Source organism: Pseudopodoces humilis, chromosome 5, assembly GCF_049639895.1.
Source record: "Pseudopodoces humilis isolate 2021_Gansu_Grassland_sample_001 chromosome 5, ASM4963989v1, whole genome shotgun sequence".
Lineage (NCBI taxonomy): Eukaryota > Metazoa > Chordata > Aves > Passeriformes > Paridae > Pseudopodoces > Pseudopodoces humilis.
In genome coordinates this window covers 11,069,051-11,089,347 of record NC_142204.1, presented here as the reverse complement: position 1 = coordinate 11,089,347, position 20,297 = coordinate 11,069,051, and positions in this window count along the sequence as shown.

Sequence of the window (20,297 nt, the reverse complement as noted above, 5' to 3'; positions counted from 1 at the left end):
AATTCGGCCCTTTTTCTTTACTCTACCTAAAACAGAGAGTAAATCATTGGGAGCCCCTCTCTTTGAGACATTAAACAGACAAAGGAGGGAATTAAAACGGGAACTACCAATAGCGGGAGGCAACCAGAAGTGGAACGAGGAAGAATGGCCTGCCGAAAGGATCATTCAATATTACGGGCCCGCTACTTGGGCAAATGATGGCAGCTGGGGTTACAGAACCCCCATTTATCTCCTCAACAGACTTATCAGGTTGCAAGCGGTGGTAGAGATAGTTTCCAACCACACTTCAGAAGCCCTAGAACTCCTAGCCAAACAACATTCACAAATGAGAGCTTTTGTGTACCAAAACAGACTAGCTCTCGATTATTTGCTAGCCGAGGAGGGAGGAGTGTGTGGCAGATACAACGAATCCGAGTGTTGTATAGAAATAGACGATTACGGAGAAACAATAAAAGGATTGGCTGCTGAAATAAAAAAAGTAGCACATGTGCCAGTCCAAAAATGGAATTCAATCCTACAAGCCTCCTGGTGGGACCAGATATTCGGGCAAGGGGCTTGGTGGAAGAAGCTAGTATTTTTCATCACTTGTTCAGTTGCCGGAATCATTTTCCTTCCCTGCTTAATTCCTTGCTTCATCAGACTAATTCACTCTGTTGTGCAAGGAATGCAGATTGCCACACTTCCAATCGATCCTGAGAAAGCACAAGGGAGACCTACTTCTCTCTCTAAACTAATGAAATTAGAGGAGGAAAAGGAAAACAAAAACGCGATGAAGGCCTTAAAGAATTTTGAAAATAGACATAACCTAGCACAAACATATAGTGAGAATTCGTTAACGGACTGGGAAGAAAATGAATGTGAGTAAAAAAATTATAGCCCTTCCCCTGCAGAATTGGATGAAATAACACGAATTTTTAATGTAATAGATTATTAGGCGGGGGACTGTGAGAAATGAACTTGTAAAAATTCGTAGAAATCTAAATAAATGTATATAACAATAATGATATAAAATATAAAGTACAGTATGGCCCACAAGCCCTTCCCAGATCTAGTCGCGAATTCCCACTCAAAGGATAACGATCCTAGCCGGCGCCCACCAACGAAAAAGAATAGACAGGACAAGGATCATCAAGCTGACAGGGACAGGCTCGGTGCCCATCAACGGAAAAGAATAGACAGGACATGAATCATCAAGCTAACAAGGAGAGGCTCCGACGAGATACTCATCACCGGACCTGAACACCCCGCCTTGCAGGCTACCGTTGGGGGAAGCCATCAGGTAGACAAAAAGAAAAAGTCCAGCCGAGATATCCATCAGCTCCAACCCGGATCCAACCATCCCATCCAGATGGCCTGAACCACAATGAAATCAAGAAACACCCAGAACTTCTTTACATATGAGGAGACTCTGTCCGGACGTCCATTTGACTCTATTCTCCAACGCCAGGAAATCAATTCATACAACAATCAAGGACCGTTGGTGAATGGTGCTTGCCTGGAATTTGGCCTCAAGGCTAAAAATCCCTATAAAAACCCCGGACAGTCTACCCTCCTTCGTGGATTTGGGAACACCTATACCTTTGGGTATAGACCCCTGTCCACCCAGCGCTGCGCTGTTTGTTTTATTGTGGTTTTTCCTCATTGTTTATTTTTTTATAAAAATTGTTTTATAATAAATTGTTCTTTTATTTAACCCAAATTTGCCTTTGCATTTATAACAATATCTATGCACTTTCTTATAGGGCTCAAGAAGAAAAAGTATTATGAACGTTCCTCCAGAGGGAAAAAGCATGGAAATTATTTACTTGGGATACCAAAAGACAGAATATGTCAAAATATATGTATTTTTTTTTCCTTTTAAATTCAATGAAAATACTTCCATTGACTTCTTTCATATTAGCTTAGCCATCTCATGCTGAGGAGGTATTAAAGGATCAAGATGGCTGATTAGCTGGTGGAGAAACTTGGGTTCATTAGAAACTAAGCCTATGATTTGGGGGTCTAGCATCTCCATTAGCAAAGGAAATAATTCAGAACAGCATCAGTCATCCTTTAATTATTTTTTTTCTGTAAAGAAAATGTTTTCACAACACAGGCCTTAGAATTGTTATAAATGCAAAGGCAAATTTAGGTTAAATAAAAGAACAGTTTATTATAAAACAATTTTTATAATAAAAATAAACAACGAGGAAAAACCACAATAAAATAAACAGCGCAGCGCTGGGTGGACAGGGGTCTATACCCAAAGGTATAGGTGTTCCCAAATCCACGCTCGAGGGTTCTCTGGCCTGGGTTTTTATAGGGATTTTGTGTCCTGAGGCCAAATTCCAGGCAGGCACCATTCACCAAGGGTCCTTGATTGTTGGATGAATTGATTTCCTGGCGTTGTAGAATAGAGTCAAATAGACGGTCCGGGCAGAGTCTCCTCATATGTAAAGAAGTTCTGAGTGTTCCTTGATTGTATCTCTGGTTGGGCTCTCAGGGTGAAGTGTCCAAGTCCGGTGCGGAGTCGACTGATATCTCGGCTGGGCTTCCACTTATTGTCCGGCCTGATTGCATCTTCAGTCGGGGTTTGCAGGAAGGGGTGCCCCGGTGCAGTGTGGAGTCGATGGCCATCTCGGCCTGGCTCCTTTCTTTGTTTGGCTTAATTGTTCGTGTCCTGCTCTTTATTTCAGGCTGATGAACGTTGCCTAGGGTCGTTACCGCCTGAATGGGTAGTTACTGCTGGGTTTGGGGAAATTCTTCGGCCACACTATATTTTATATACTTTTTACATTGTTACAAATCCAGTTATATACTTATTTATTCTTTCACGAATTTTTATCCAAGGTTACATTTATCACAAAATCAACATGCATTCTAACTTGCTGAACCTATCATTTTGTTTTGCATCTAAGTTTCTTCCATGCTATGTCTTGCTTCTCATTACAGCAGGTCTTTCTCATTATTGCTGAATCAAATGTTTGAAACTACAAATTAAGTAACTTGCCTTCATGCACAATCTTTCAACTTTGTAATCAAACAGCTTGAAGACTGTTGAGGGTTAGGTGTCCTTTTTTTTTTGTTTTGTCCTCCTGGCCTGCCCGGGGAATTTTTACCCATTATGTGCTGGGACAACCTAACTACCGGTACTTAGGGGTGCTCACAACGGACAAAGAGTGGCCGGGCCCAGGGCGGGGGGAAGGGGGCAGAAAAGGAGGGTGGGGACAGTTTTTAGCTGGCTTTTCTTCGGCTTCGGGGAAGGACGTTCGTGTGCTGGGTCGCGGAGCTGCTGCGGTGGAGAGACGGGAATTTCGCCATCACCCAGACGGAGCGGTTGCTTCTTCTCCTTCTCCCCTCTTGGCTGGTGGCCTCGCACCCCTTGTCTTGCCGGGACGTGTGGCAGTGCCAGCCACCGCCGCGGAGCTGCTGATACACCTCAGCCACCGACCCAGGATCTCAGCTCGTCCCTGCTGTTTCCAGCCGACTGTTCCTCGGAGCCCTGCAGGAGCACTGGGACTGACTGCCCGAGGGGGTTTGTGAAAAACAAAACCTCTCCTCCATCCCATCTCAGCTGAGAAAGCTGTCCCGGGGTCCTTGGTTCTGTGTTCTTGTTATTGCTGTAGTTATTGTTTGTTTGTTTGCCTGGTTATACTAGTAAAGAACTGTTATTCCTATCCCCAGATCTCTGCCTGAAAGCCCCTTGATTTCAAATTTATAATAATTCGGAGGGAGGGGGTCTACATTCTTTCATCCCAAGGGAGGCTCCTGCTCTCCCTAGCAGACACCTGTCTTCAAGAACCAAGACAAAGACCAAAGTAACAAATATGCCCAGAATACAACAGTTGATGAAGTAATTAAAAGGCTGTAGGACAGAGAGATACAACAGGCAGCAACTATTAAAGACAGTAGCACCAGAAGCTACTGAACACTTAGTCTTTGTGATTTCATTTTTCTTTTATTACATGGGAGATGTTCCATTTCTCAGATTTTGGCAATGCACAGAACATCACCATGTACATGGCAAGGCCTGTGTTTATAGGCAGATGCATCATAGAACAGCTGGTGATGTTTTGGCCACATCTCCCACCCAGTGATCCTGATGTTCTTGGATTGTGTGAGCTCAGCAGAGTCCAGTTCCCTGGAAAACTCATAAGGTTTGGTAAGATCTGTGTTGGAGAAACCCTGGAATCAATTCAGGCTGGAGAAGGGCAGAAGGAGCAGCCCTGGCAGAAGGACCTGGGAGCGCTGTGGGTGAGAGGGATTCTGCCCCTCTGCCCGGCTCTGCTGAGCTCCCCCTGCAGGGCTGCATCCAGCCCTGGGCCCAGCACAGGAAGGACAGGGAGCTGCTGCAGCCAGGCCAGAGCAGGGACACCAAGGCAATGAGAGGGATGGAGCAGCTCTGCTGGGAGGAAAGGCTGAGCAATTGGAACAATTGGGATTGTTCAGCCTGGAGAATGGAAGGCTTTGGGGTGACCTCATTGTGGCCTTGCAGTGCCTGCGGAGATGGAAGCAATCTTCAAGGGCCTGGAGTGACAGGACAAGGGGGAATGGCTTCACACTGACAGAGAGCAGGGTTAGATTGGATATGAGGAAGAAATTGCTCCCTGTGAGGGTCCTGAGGCCCTGGCACAGGTTGTCCAGAGCAGCTGTGGCTGCCCCATCCCTTGAAGTGTTCCAGGCCAGGTTGGATGGCACTCTGAATACTGTGGTCTAGTGGAAGGTGTCCCTCCCTGTGCCAGAGGGGTTGGAATGAGCAGATCTTTAAAGGTCCTTCCAACCCAAATCATTCTATGATTCTAAGACTGCCTAGAAAGTCCTCCTGCTACTGTTTATGACCATTCAAATGGAACATGCTTCCCTGCATAGTCTTGTTCTGCCCTGCTTGTGCTGACTGAAACCTGGAATGAGTAAGGATGAGAGCTCTGTGTGAATAAAGTGGTTAAATGGGTTTCCTCGTCAGAACTGAAGTGACAGACTACCTTATGTCTCTGGTAACTGCCTGGGCATGTGTGTTTTCTGGTGGAATGCAGTCTGAAACTGATTCTCCATCACTTGTGGTCTTTAAGGATCTCTGCTACTTTTGTAAAAGAGAGGGGGTTTGCACTAGGTAACCATTCTACCATTCTACCATTGTCTGGGTAGAATTCCAACTGGGAGTTTTCAAATTCTTCCTGCTTTGACTTCCCTGACACTTCCAACAAGAGGTTCATAAATTCCTGTCTTGGCAGCAGCACAGCTACTTTTCATCCTGGCTCCGTAGCGGAGCAGGTGAGCCAAGGCCATTGTCCACCATAGTGGCATGTTTGACACTGTTGCCCTGATTCACATCTTCATCTGGAGCAGCCAGGCAGCTGCTGCATGGCTGGGCAGAGCTGCTTTTCCTCAGAGGTGACAGAGGTCACTCCAACAGTGATAGCATGGTGAGATAGTGGTAAATATAAAAGTGTACCTGTTTTCTGATTTGTTATTCCAGACCAAGCCACAGAAGTGGGCAAAAGCTGTCCCCAGTATGGGAGTGGGTAAGCTTTGTTTATTTGTATAACATTATGCTACAGTAGTATTACGGGAGTGGGCAGAATGCACCCTCTGAGGGGTAATTATCTTGGTATGCCTGAATAACCCAGAAATGAAGACATAACATCATCAGGTACCCTTTGCAGGGTTATGCTGTTGGTTCTTCCTGGTTTTTTAGGGAGGGTGTCCAGGCTCTGCTCCGTGGGGTCCAGCAATGGCACCAGAGAAGTGGGCAGAGACTGATCCCAGGAAGTTCCACCTGAACACGAGGAAGAAATTACAGACTTCCCTGAGAGGGTGTGAAGTCTCCCTCACTGTAGATATTCCAGACTCCTCTGGACACAATCCTGTGCGGTGTGCTCTGGGATGGTCCTGCTGGATCAAGAGGTTTGGGGCAGAGGAGCCACTGTGCTCTCTCCCAGCCTGAGCCATTCTGGGATTCTGTGTGAGTGCCAAGGGTGTGAGGCATGTTGAGTGAATGAGGATGCCAAACTCAGCTCCTTTCCAAAAAACACCTTAGCATCTCTGGCTTCACTGACCTGGCTTTTCTAGGAACTGTGCAAGTAGGTGCAGAGCCTACATTTGCACCCTTGGACGTGCCTAATTTTTAATGCCGTTCAAAATCAGAAAGATGGTAACTGCAGCTGTGTTAAGGACCCTGGGATAACATCACCATTTCTATGTGTGACTTCACTCTGGTTAAGGTTTCCAGTACCTCTTCCCTGTAAGGTCGCCATCAATCCCTTTCTTCTAAATAAACAGACACTTTGCCTTTTGTGAACATGGAACAATGACCTAGTAACACAATTTAATATCAATTAATCTTGCATGCAATTGCAGCAGAGTTTTATCCGGTTTTTTTCCTCCATGTGAAAGTTGTCACCAGCATTACTATTGTGGCTGATTCTCTCCAGCTTTGATTGTTTAGTGCAGCCAGATTTCCTTATCACTACTATTAAGCATTTGATCTGATGGTAAACACTTGTTCAACTAAACATAAAATGTGCTTGCTTGTCCTGAAGCTTTACATTCATAGGAAGGAATGATAATTTGCTAATTATTCTCAAATTTTTAGCACTCCTTATGCTGTTCAGTTATTTAATGATTTTTTTTCTTTTAAACTGTGTAATTAAGTGTAATTAATTTTTCTTTAAAACTGTGTAAGTAATTAAGAATAATCAATGCAGGAACACTTGAGAAGTCAGGACAGAGCTGTGCAGGATAGTTATAAAAAAAAAATACAACCAAATCAGGAGTTCCAAAGCAGCTCAAGGAAACAAAAAAAGTTTGGAGAAAACCCTCAGCAGCAGGAAGGGCTGCAACTACAACTTTTCAGGGAAACAGGAATCGGGAACATTAGAAGAAAACCAGGGATAGGTAACACTAAGAGGGGCACAATGGGAAGCTACTGCCACTCAAGATGGCTGCTCCTCTTAGGTACAGAAAGGCATAGAATAGAAAGGCACAATGGAGGAAGATGAGAAAGTTCCTTGTCAAAACAGATTATCTCAAATGGATCCCTAAATCTGCTTTGAAGGAATCATGCTTCCCCACCTCCCTGCAGTTCTGTGTGGTTCTGGGGTATGAATCCGTTCTGCAGCATTTCTTGTCCAGGAGTTAATTGTGGCTTGTGAGGAACAGGGACAGCATCAAATTCTATAAATTACACTTTTCCTCAAGTTTGCTAAATGAATTCATGTGATTTTTTCTGGCACTTGCTGCTTTCCAGGTGAAGTTTTGACGCTGCGCTCTACGCTTTCCCAAGCTTCGGGCTAGCTCCGAACAACTTGGCTAATGGCAGCGCCAAGAGTGGGGAACGACACGGGAATGACAGTCCACGTGCCGAACCTCCAGAGCTCCCTGTGCTCGGGCTCTGTAGATCCCAGGCGTCGTGGGTTTCAGTAAAGGGATGGAGGAGGCTCAGAGTCTCTTTGTCTTCCCAGGAACAGGCTTTATTGAAGGATAAAGGGAGCAATGACAGGGGAAAGGGCTGGGATACTGAGAAAGGAGAGCAACTGAGCACTGAACATCTCCGTGCTTCCAAATTTAAAGAGGGGAGGGTACAAACCGAAAACCAATCAGAACATAACCTGGGAGGAGACGAAGGAGGGGTTTACAATACTTGGGACCAATGGGAGGAAACCATGGGTGGGACGGTGGCCACAACGCCAATGGGGCCTCGAGTAGGGGATGAAGGGCATGGAAAATGCTGGAACAAAGGGCAGGATTAACAATGACGGACAAGGGCTAGGGGCAGACTGAGGGTGATAGGCAGGGAAGGTTCAGGAACAACGGGAGGGGTTTTACTAAATTGACAACTGGGGCAAGACCATTACCTGACAGTAACAGGGGGATAACAGGAACATACCATCAAATCAAACAGAATTAACAAACAGAATGCAACAAAGTTTTATCTTAGTCTGCCACTTGGTGCTTTTGCTTAAAATACTGGTCTCAGAAATATAATCAAATTTTGCTCTCTGACTCCTCCTGGGCAGATTTGAAGTTGTATACAATAGAACTCTATTTAAATAGCTCAGTATCAATGCAAGGAAGGGAGATAATTTTCAGTGTAATTTAAAATTGAGCCATAGGATGAAATACCAAGATACTTATTATACAAACCAGAATGTTTAGAAGGAAAGAAAAGACTGCTGTAGGACTTAATTTCTCATTTAACATGTGTTGGATGATCATGGCATACCAGTGGATGACAGTCCGTTTAATCTACTGTTAGTTCATTGAAGTTGGGGTTACCAGATGGAGGGTTATCTGGATTTTGTGGCAATACTGGAAGTTTAAAAAAATAAAAGTTAACAAACAAACCTTTCCTGAGAGATCTAGAACTTTTCTATTTTGAGTGAAGGCTATTAGTGAAATTAGGAAGAGATCAATGATATGATTTTTATGAGACTGTCTGTGTTCTATGGCTCCTGATCCAGCTAGGCTACTGACCAGGCCAAGAGGGAGGCTGAAACATGTGGGATGTGACTTAAGATCCACAGGTAGTTGCTGTGGCAGTTGTCACCACTAACAGATTGCAAAAAGTAAATGACTGATTGCTCTGCCTTGAGCAGATCCTCATCCTCAGCATTTTAAAACTCTTACTCACAGTCTTGGAATTATATTATATCTTATAGTTGACGCCTTATAGTAGTTATGTTCAGCAACTTTTTCTACTCTGTGTAAAAAGCCAGAAGACAGTAACCAGTCCTTTAAGGAAAGAAAGACATTAATGCCCTGTTTTACGGGCAGTACATAGAGCGAGAACTCTGTGGTGTGGCCTGGGTTTAATTTAAAATACTGCTTTGGGATGTTTAAGCTGTTAAGCAATGTTGTTACAAGAGAATGCTGAAATGCTATTGCCTATAATGCAATTGATGGTTTTATCAGGGTATCCATGTTGTGAATTCATGTTGTAAATATTGGCTTTTCACAATTATTCTGATAAATATATATTATATGCTTTCACTATATTCTTTTCCCTCTTAGCAAGTTATAGGCTTAGATAGGAATTCTGAATGGTAAGGATGTGTTTCATCCGGACAAGGCAAGACAATGGGAGGATCAAGCTGTGGAAAACAGGCTGTTATCAGCAGCAGGAAATGGAGAGCAAACTGTTATCAAAAAACTGGTACCAGGACATGGACAGGGGGGAAAGATAAGCTCAGCTGCCCTCAGAAGAAGGATGAGGGGCCCAGACCCTTATCAACAACTGACCATCTGCAGAAAAAAGGAAACCAGACTCCAAAAGAATGCTGACCAGCTAGAATAATGATGACCAGCAAAAAAATTATGCTGACCAGCAGAAAATGAGATTGTGCAAGAGCATGATCCAAGAAGGCGGAACCAGGGAGGGGACATGCTTGAATATGCATTAACCCCTCACAGCAAGGAGGGGATAAAAAGGGGATCCCTGGGATACCAGGTGTGCTCTTGGCAGTGCGCCAAGGCACCCGGCCGTTTTAACCCTTTGCTTTATTTCTTATGTCTCCTAATTGTCTTTTATTTATATTAAATTCTTTTTATAATTTATTAAGTGAATCTCGTTTTTAAGATCCAGAATCCCAATAAGAATCCCAATAATAAGGAAAGTTTTGCTGTTGTTATAGGTACAGATGTGTTGTCCACCCACATAACAAGGATGTGGTCTTTATTGATTTACAGTTGTTAAGGAGTGTATAGAAGAAGAGTATGTTCATAGTTTGGGAGCACATTTTTTTCTCATCTCAGCTACTTGCCTTACCCCATCAGTAATTCCACTGATTTCAAGGCACTGTAGTCAAGGGTTTTCTTTTTCAGGCCTTAAAGATGAAGTTCATGGAATCTGAGCCAATTCCTTAGTGTAGACCAAAGCTAGTAAGTAATTATCTGTTCCTCATTTCTTTTTAAATTTATGCTCAAGGTTTAATTTTTGGGTAAAAATTCTGATACCACTTAAGTCAAAGACAATTTTGTCACTGGTTTCAAGGCCTTGTTTTAACTTCCATATTGTGCCTCTGTAATTTTTCTCAGAGGCTGAATTTACTTTTTTCATGCTGTTACTACTATTTTCTGCTGTCATTATTTCTCTTTTAGGAGTAAGACAAGAGGAAGAGCTGACTTGTGGGTGGCTGACATTCAGGCTTTTCCTCATTCAGGCCTAGAAATTTACAAGTTTGTGAATGTTGTTTGTGAATGTAGCCAGCTAATCAGACATCCACCAAAATATTTACACCTTTATATTCAATAGCATAATAAAAGATTTTTGAAACAGTTGACCTCAGGGGAAATGAGTGTGCCAGCTCTTTGATTTAAATCAAGGATCAACAGTGTTTTGTCTGTATTTAAAGCTTTTGCCAATTATGAGAATTACATCTTTTCTTTCCATATGTTACTATATTGCATAGTTGTAAAAGGAAGTGTGACCCACATTTAATATAAAGTAAGTCTCAGAAACCAGAAGGCAAAGGAAAAAAAAATCCTCATAACTTTTTTTCTTTTTCAATGATTTGTGATTCACTGGGGTAGAGGGTGGTCTGTAGTTACAGAAAAAGAGACCTGATCTTGTTCTTATAATCTCTAGTGGGAAGATAACATAAGTGCAAATGTTCTTGACTATATTTCAATAGAAACTCAAATTTTAAAAAACAGAAAAGATAGTGAAAGTCTGTAGGGGTGAACAGGGTTTAAAAGGTAAAATTAGGAGAAGTTAAAATTATGCAATGAAAACTATTTAGTGATTTTTTTGAGCAGTTGTACAGGTTCTGTATGTCTCTTGTATGTAAATCTTCTAAAAATAAATGAAATGTTCCTTTACCATTATCTTGTTATAACATAATGGTATCTTATTACAGATTATAATCTGTACTATAGATTTACAATAGAATTATTAATTGTATTATTATAATTAAAAAAAACCATTATCTTAGTGGTTTGTCTATCAATCAGGAGTAGGGTGTAGTGAAATGTCAGCATGTGCATTTTTCTTTGCAAGTTTTTTCCATTTTAAAATATGTCAAGAATTTCTTCACTCCTCTTTGTGACTCATATGTTGCAGAAAAGTCATAAAATGCTCAAGAGGTTACACAAGATGCTTTTTCTCTTTTTTCCCACAGAAGCAAAGCAAAACAGGCTCCTAGAGTACCACTGCACAATGAGCAGAAGGAATCACATCTCCAGCAGTCACCAAAATAGATTTTCTATGGCCTAAAATGTACCTTAGTCCTTCAGGACTGGAAGTACATGAGTGCCCTGCTGGGAAAGTGGCTGATCCTGCTGGGCTGTGGGATAATAAATTTGTGACAATGCAAAGCTGCTTGTGTGGGACTGATCCTTGCCAAAACATCAGAGTTTCAGGGGTGATGCTCTGTAAAGTTAAGGGACTTTAATGGCAAATCCCCTGAAACAGCTCAAATTGGTTCAGACTGTGTGGGGGCCGGGGAGCCCTCTGGCTCCGCGATCCTGGCTCTCCCCTGGAGGCAAGACACCTTCACTCAGAGAGAGACGATGTATCGCTCCCAGGGATCTTTGAGTTAGTTATGTTAAACTGTTGTGCCCCATTGGTGTTCCCCCCTGCTGTCCCAACCCGATACATGTATCTCGGGCTCCCCCCGCCCCTCTCCTCCCCTATAAATATCCCGGGTTTTCCCCTGTTCGGGAGATGTTGTTGGCTCCCTTCGCCAAAGCTCTGCCTGAATAAAGGTTTGTGCTTAGCGGAACGCTGGACCAGCTTTCTTATCCCTTCTTCCTATGTCGCCTGCCCGCCGCCGCTGAGCTGAGCTGAAATCACTCGACTACTGCTGAGCTGATCTGAAATCACTCGCCTGCCCAAAGCCGCTCACACGCGCTTCGGCCCAGCCCTTTTCAGGGCTGCTTCTCCAGAGAAGTCGCGGCCCTCCGGCCCCTCCGTCGCCGCGGCAGACTGGAGCAGGCTTTTCTTAAGTTTGGGATTTCCTTCTTCATCTTGAGATGTGGAAATTACAGCAGCTGAGGCCATTACAGCAAATTGGATGGATGCTGCTAATGCTGCAGACAGCTGCTGGACTTTGTCAAGTTGTGTTGTAAAGAATCCAGTTGCAGGATTTCTTGGTTTGTTTATGCTTTATTACTGTGTTATTTATCTTTAATATACTTTTTAATATTTGCTGCACTTCAATTTCATTCTTGCAGATGGGAGATTGAATGGGCCAGGAGCTACATTATGTAACAGCCCAAACCACAGAGCAAAAGACGCTAAATATCACTGCATGACTAATGAAGAATATCTCAATCACCTTAATGATATGCTGATGGATGTCTGTGGGGTAAATAACATCGAGTTTTGGTATGCTTTTGGCAGTGAAGCTGGTAGCTATTTTGATCTAAAGATTTGTTTTGAAAGTCGGTTTGGAGGAGCTGTTGGGAAGGTGGCTCTAAAAATTATGCTGGATTTCAAGTCTTCTGTGTTCTCAGAAACCTCCAGTTCAAATACATTCAGTTTTCAAGGCAAAACCTTTTATGTATTCTTGTTTTCTCTGCAGTCTCTGCAGAAAATACATTCTGGGTTATTTTTTCCCAACCTTTTCTGAGTACAGCTATTAAGTATTCTGCAATTAGCAATGAATATCTATGAACTACTCATTCATGAAACAGCCCATCTATTCATGAGAATGATTCTTCAAGAAGGAGTTCTTAGTCCCCAAAGTTTGCAACACTGTGATCTTAATCAAGAGCTGATTTTACATCTTTCTTCATTTGGTTATTATTTTCTGTAAGGCAGAACTACAAATGTTCTGGATTCTTAAACTGCATTAGAATACTTGCCTGTTGTCAGTACAAGTCAAAACCAAACCTTTGTTATTTACTTAAAAAATATGCAGTAGACCTGTTAAATATATCTAGTTTAATATATTTAGTTAAATATTCCTTGTTAGGACACCTATTCCACCTTCTGTGAAACAGACAGTAACGGTGACAGTATCAGCAAGTCCTGAACAGCTTTTTGCTTGCCTTGAGGAATTCTTGTACTCACTGGGTTTGTTGGGAAAGAACCTGACCTTCATGTTACATTAGCAAGAATTCTGTCAACTGTTTCACACCCCAGCAGCCAAGGAAGTATTTCCTTGGCTCTTGCTGTCTCACAAGTGAGCAAGAAAAAGTTGCACAGCACATACAGTAACCTGCTGTGTTTACAGAAATGAATATACAGTGTGAACACTTGTAGTGGGTATAAATGAAGATGTGGTATTAAAGTACATCTTTATCAAGCTTAAGTTATTAGTGATTTATGGCTGCATTTGATTACACATTGAATCCATTGAGTCTGGATTAAAACGCCAGAACTACCTCTGGTGGCTGCTTTAATCTGTGAGGTCAAACATACAAACTGGTGCCTGAGTTGAAGCTTTAGAGCTGAGTGAGTCTCCAAACTGGACAATTTTGCTGCATCTTGCAAGCACGCAGGGCTGGGGACACAGTTTGGGAATCAGCTGTCCTTTTGGAGGGAAGTGAAAGCAGGGTATTACCTGTCTGAGACAGTGTCTGCCAGTTCTGGCACTAACATTGCTACTAGAGTATTTCAGAACAGCAGAGCCTCATGCTTCAGAGTTTTAAGCCAGTAGAACACCAGGAGCAGACAAGATCAGGAGACATGTGCTGAGGCCCCACAGAGTGGCTGGAGGATAAAGAGAGTAGACCCACTTCTTCCTTTCCTGTGAGAAGAGATACTGCTTTAAATGTCCAGAATTTTAAAGTTTGAGCATAAATTCAATGATAAACGAAATTTAAGCCATAAAAAAACTACTCTAAATGCTCTGTGTGAAACTCTGTTTAGCTATGCAAAGAGAGACAAATTTATAAAAAATAATACCAAGATAAAACAGGAAAAAGCTCCTGATCAGCAACTCATCTCCGCTGTGGCAGTGATGATGTGATATATACACGTAGGCTAATTTCCCAGTTTTTATTTGTCTCTTACAGCATTGCTGTTTGCTCTGATGGTAGTAATATTTATCTGCTTGGTTTGTTTTTCTTTTTTCCTGAATTGGACAACTGAGTGAATCAAGGACATCAGTCTAAAACAAGAAAGGAAACTGATGTTCACAGAATTATTAAAGCTTGGAAAAAAACCTCCAAAATCATTGAATCCAACCTCTGACCCAACACCACCATGGCAGCTAAACCATATCACGAAGTGCTACTACATTTGCTCATTCTTTTAACATTTCAAAAGACAGTCAGTCTAACACTTCCGTGTGAAACCTGTTCCAATGCTTAACCACCCTTTCAGCTAAGAAATTTTTCCTATTATCCAACATGAACCCCTGAAATGACTGAATCTTGCTATCACTTGGAATTTGAGAATACTAATTACTATTGTGCTGTCATTTCTGTTTCAGTTTATACTCATCTAGAAATTGAAATATTTTGATGCTAGCTCCATAACTTCCCCATTTCAAATTTTCTTGCTGATTCAGAAGTTTAACAAAGAAAACATGACGCAGTGCCCGATTTTTCCCCAGTCAGCTCCTGGCACCAAGCCAAGAGTGGGCTGCTCCTGGAAATCAGGGCAGCTTAGGGCTTATGCTCTACAGCACAGGCTGTCCAGCATTGAGGGCATTAGCAAGGATGAGGGAGAGGTCTTCCATGCGGCTTCCAAAAGGGATTTATTCCTCTAAAGGCTCCAGGAAGGAAAGACAAAAGATACAGGGCTACAGCAACTTATATAAGGGGGAGGAGCAAGGGGAGTGTACAAATAATAAATCAATAGGGAAGACTTAGGGGAGGAGCACAAGGAGGGGTTACACAATACATAAACAAAAAGTGAACACAAGGGGAGGAGAGTGGGGCACATGGGCCAATGGGGCTTGGAGGAATAGGGGAATTCCAAAGGGGCAGTCCAGGCAGGGGGTTGGCACAAGGGAGGATTGACAACTTAATGGGAGAGGGAACAGGGAACATTCGGGAACAAGAGGCAGGTATCAGGGTGGATTGGTAGCTGGGGTAGGAGGGTACAAGCTAACTATTAACTGGGGGGGGGGCGGTGGTGTACAACTTAACAATACAGAAGGTAATTGAATCAAATATAATGAACAACAATACACCGAACAAAAACACAGTGCTGGGAAGCCTGAAGATCATTTGCATTTTCACAGTTCAGTTTTCATACTATTATGTTGGTCAATGGTTTATGTTTATGGACTCTTCTCTCAAGAAGTGCTTCTCAGGTGTGGCAGCCCTTGTGCAGCACATGGATTTAGTCAGGTTTCTGTGCAGTGTAACAACCTCACCTGAGTCTCCCGTATTCCTCTGCATGCTTGGATTCAGTCAGAAGTGCCAGCTCCCAAAATTAAGGCACTTGTGATGGTGGATGAATTTGCAAATGTTTTTTGCCTTACTCCCCATTTCTAGCCATGCCTTGGTGACTCACAGAGATAGTTTCGGTTTACGTAATTGATGTAAAGCAAGGATAATCTTCCTGGAGTCACTCCAGGATATAATTGTTTCTGAGATAATTAACATATCCTTCCATGTGTATAAATGATCCAGGCTGGCTCTTGAGTTTGAGGAAGAATTGAACAGCATTGATTTGAAAATAAATAGGGAATTACAAAATTTAAAACATCTTCACTAACCTGCAGCCAGGGAAATGAGGCAATATTGAAATAATTAAGTTTACACAGATGTGAAGTAACAATCTTTAATGTGTATCTTAGAAATGAGAAAACAAAACCACAACCACCATGAAGAACAAAAGAGAAGGAAACTGGTGGAGATTAAAGCTCCCACTAATGTAAAACATAGCTGTTATTTTATTTTTTTCTTCTCTGTGAAAAAAGCAGATGATAACGGATGCAGAGCTAGCTTGTGATCACGCTCATTACGATCTTGTTATCAAAGCAAGAACCAGATGGTATGACCTAGTAAGGGTAAGAAGAATGTTTTCTTTAAATAAATAAGCAGCACTAATAGATTTCAGAACATCATGCAATGTTGATCTTCAGATTCTATAAATATTCAAAGAGACCCGTGCAAAAAAGCTCATTAATGATAAAAAGTTACTCTGTAATTAAAAAATAAATCCACTGTCTAAATAATATGCAATTTTTGCAACATTCATTACGTTTTAGATGCTATTATGGTTATTTCTAAAACTTTCTTCACATTCTACTCTTGTTTATTTTATTTAATGTTTCTGTTGTAAGAGGAGTAATGGGCTACACCTGAGGCCTAACCACTAAGGCTGTACACAAACACAGCTTTCTGCTCTGCTGGCACTCAGTGCTTCCCATCACAGAGAGCCATTGAGGGTAATGCTTACACCATGCAAAAAGACTCTCTTAAATCTCTCCTATAAAAATATTCCCATCTTCTTAAACTTCTTGAAATATTTGGTCAACAAATAATCAGCAGAAGAAAAAAAATGAATATGATTTTTTAACTAACTGTGTGCATTCAACAGTAGTACTGGTAATCTCAGTTTACAAATTGACTGGTAAAACCACCAACAAACCCAAGCAATCAACCTAAACCTAGGCCAAAATCTAATTAGTATTAGATATAGAATGAATTGGAGAGAAAATCTACAGGTCTGTAATTTTCCAGTCCATTACCTGATGTAGTTGAAGATGTCCCTGTTCATTGCAGGGATTAAACTCGATAGCTTTTGAAAGTGCCTTCTGACCTAAAGTATTCTATTATTCTATCATTCTGTTATTTTCTGCTTCTTTCTCAATTTCCATTATTTATTCAGCTTGTAGAGAGATCAGACATTTTGTCAAACTTGTTGGTTCTTGTTAGTGATGATTTCTTTTGCATTCCAGAATTTTCAAGGGTTTGACAGTGAAGGAAATGGCATTATACAGCCAAGGGATGTGAGGAAGTTCTTGTTCCCATTTGGCATTCCAATCACCCTGGAAGGATTGAAGCAGCTTTGGGCAAGGTATAGCAACTCTAAATTATTAGGTCTTGCAATAATGCATCTTTTATAGGATTACAGAGCTTTTGGTAGTGCAGTGAATGACAATAGATTACACTGCACAAGAAATCTTTTGTTATGATTGTGACCTCAGTACATGCAACTGTGTTATAGGAGGCTATGTCTCATCATACTAAGTTCAGTTAGATCCATCAGTTTCCAATTAATTCAAAGATATAACTTCCTCTTGGCTTCGGTATTTCTGATCTCTTTAACTGAACATGCATTTTCTTCTCAGATGGCACTGTAGGACACTGCTTAAATTAGCCTCTTTTCCAGCAATTTCTCTTATACACACAAATGCCCAGCTCAGTGTGTCCTGGGTTAAAGTCAGTTTCAGATATCTCAGGTCAGGTGAGAACTGCAAACAGAGCTTCCATCCAGGAGGTCCATGGACAGTCCATGTTGCACACCTGTATGAAGGCACAGCTTCTTATTTTCAGGGCACTACATTTACTTGCAATATTTTCAACTGCAATAAAAGCAACATAGTCAAAAGAAAAATGCCACATACCAAATACTTAACGGAAGAAAGCAAGGCAATTTCATGCTTGTTGTAGTTTGTTTATTTAATTTTGTTAAGAATTGTTAGTACGTTCTTGTTTCCTCCTGTTGATTGTATTGGTTTGGCTCCAGTTGTCTGTTATGTAAACCCCTCCCAGTTTTCCTGAATATTCCCCATCAATCACCTTTACCCTGCCCCATCTCCCCATCCATCATGGTAAATCCCACCTCTCCTTCCAGCTCCTTCCACGTATATCATCCCTTCCTCAACACGTTATTGGTTGTTATGTTATGTTCCTGCCTTCTTTGTATCCCCATTGGTCCCTGACATTGTAACCTCCTCCCCTTACCCCTCCCTCCGTGAGCTCCCATTGGACCCTGGACTGTGCCCGCCCCTGAGATAAAACCCAGTGCACAGAGGTGCTCTAGGCTCTCTTTGGTCCTGATTTCTCCCAGCCCAGACCCTTGTGCTCATCCCCTCTCCTGAATAAACCTGTTCCTGGGAAGTACAGCCGAGTGAGTCTCCTCCTTCCTTTTGCCATCACCCATGACGCCTGATTTGGCAGAGCCCGGCAGGATTTGGTGCTCTGAAGGTCCTGCAGTGGGATCGCCTTTCTCCTGCAGTTCCCCACTCCTGGCGACTGCCCGTGCCGGAGTGGCATTGTAGAGCTAGCCTGGAGCTCCAGTGCGGCCAAGAGCAGCATCACGTGCTGTGTAAAAATTTCAAGTAATATCATGAGATGCTTTTATAGACAAGTAATTTGTTGTGCAGTGGGGGGAACTTGTCTGCCTTCAACAAAGAGGAGCTGTGCTATAAACTGTGTTTGCAGTGGGATAGATGTCAGTTTTATGTGGCATTATATAAAAAGCTACCTTTATTACAGGTCTATTTTGAAAAGTGATCACACTAATATATATTCTCAGTGTATTACATTTTGGTTATAAACTGCATTAATTATATAGATTTTTCTTAGCATTGATTTATTTATAAACTATTTTCTACTCCATGAGATTTTACTTCCCATTCTTATTTCTTATTCCTGTGGTATGTTAAAAAGTGTCCTTTTCATGCAGTTATCTGCTGAATAACTTCACCCCCATCAGCACTCCTTTTAGAGAATAACTAAAATCTCTTACGTGCCTGATATGTCTGTAACTTGAATAAGGGAATTAGACTGAAGCTGAGGCTATATTAGGCATTGCCATGCATCAGGGCACTGGCAGGGGGAGAAACTCCAGAGGATATAGCCTATGGAAGGATTTATACCTCAGAAAATATAAAAAGTGTTTATGAAGCTAAACCTATGTTTCTGAAGGACGATTGCAATTCTGAGCATCTTTTGTGACCACTTTGAGACACTTGAGAATGGATTTTTTTGAGACCTGCATCTCAAACCAAACTCTGAAAGACTGCAGCGCTGAGAACTGGAGAATACTCCGGGCAATTTTCTCCTCAGGATAGTGTTTTTAGAAGTGAGTCTGTGATTACAATGCGTAATTCCCATCTTTTGAACCTTGTGTAAAGTCACTCATTCTTTTTCAGTGTGGTATGGCACCTCGGTAAGGAAGGGAAGTCCGTGAGAGCTAAGCTGTTAAGTCAGTTAAGGACATTTGTAATGCCTTTCTATGGGGAGCACATGAATATTTTAAAAGAGCATTTCTTTTTCAAGGTATGATACAGATGAAAAAGGATAACTAACTCACCAAGAATTTTTAAGAAACTGGGGATAGAGTCTCCATCCACTGGCACAGGCTCAGCCAACACATCACAAATGACAGTCTTGCACATTTACAAGCATTAATTTTGCTTATTATTAGAATAATAAACAAAAGAAGCATTCAAAGCTGAAAGAGCAGCGGGAATAGCAGAAAATAAAGCTCTGCATGTAAAAGAAATTACAAATCAGATCAAGTAAGTTATTTATGAGCTTAGCATTTACCTTGCAGTGTTTGTGTTTTAGTTTGTCAAGATGACACAGTGAGCAATACAAATACAATGTTACTAAAAAAAAGGCTTTGAAAAAGAGTTCTGGAGAGTGCTGGACCAAGCTTATCCATAGTGATACTCCCTTGATTTGATGGAGATGAGCCTAGCTTGTGTGCACTGGGAGACGTCTTTCACAGGTATTCTCCATGGGTTGTAGCTTTTACTACACAGACCTTGTGGCAGCATCTCTAGTGGCAAAGCAGAATGTCCAGAAACATTCCCAGACTGCTGCTGGACTGCCAAACCTTTGACTTGTGACAGCTAATGGTTTCCCTGCTCCCTCCCAGCGCTAGTCGGGAGCAAGAATGCCTCAAGCACAGCTCCTCCTGGGCAGCTTGGAGTCAGCTGCTCCCTTTGGGTGGCTGAGAACGTTCAGTGGCAGAGATGTGCCAGGTGACCCCTGTGCCTAGGCCACTCTCTGGCCTGTTGATTGGTATCAGCTCATGGTTCCAGTCCTAACACTGCTATCAGCTCAGACCAAAGGAGAAGAGCAAGTGCAGGTCCCTCCCCACCAGACTGCTTCAGACAACCTTGACTTGGACCTGGTTATGCTCACCAGGGGCTTTCCTTGCAGCTGGACTGGGTGTGTAGGACACTGTGCTCCCATCTCACTCCACATCCCTTGGATGAGGGATGGGTGACAGTCACACTCAGCTTCATATACCTCTAGCAGCTCCTTAAATTGCTAGGGAATGGCTCCAGAGTGCAACACAACCAGCCTTGACAAGGACGGACCCTGGCTCCATGTGACAGAAACTAGCATCTCGTCTCTGAGTCTCTGTCTGAAACAAAATCAACACTCACAGTTAAGAGGTCACTGCTCCTGCAAAGACCATTTGACAGACAAATGACAAAATTATATCCTGCTTGCAG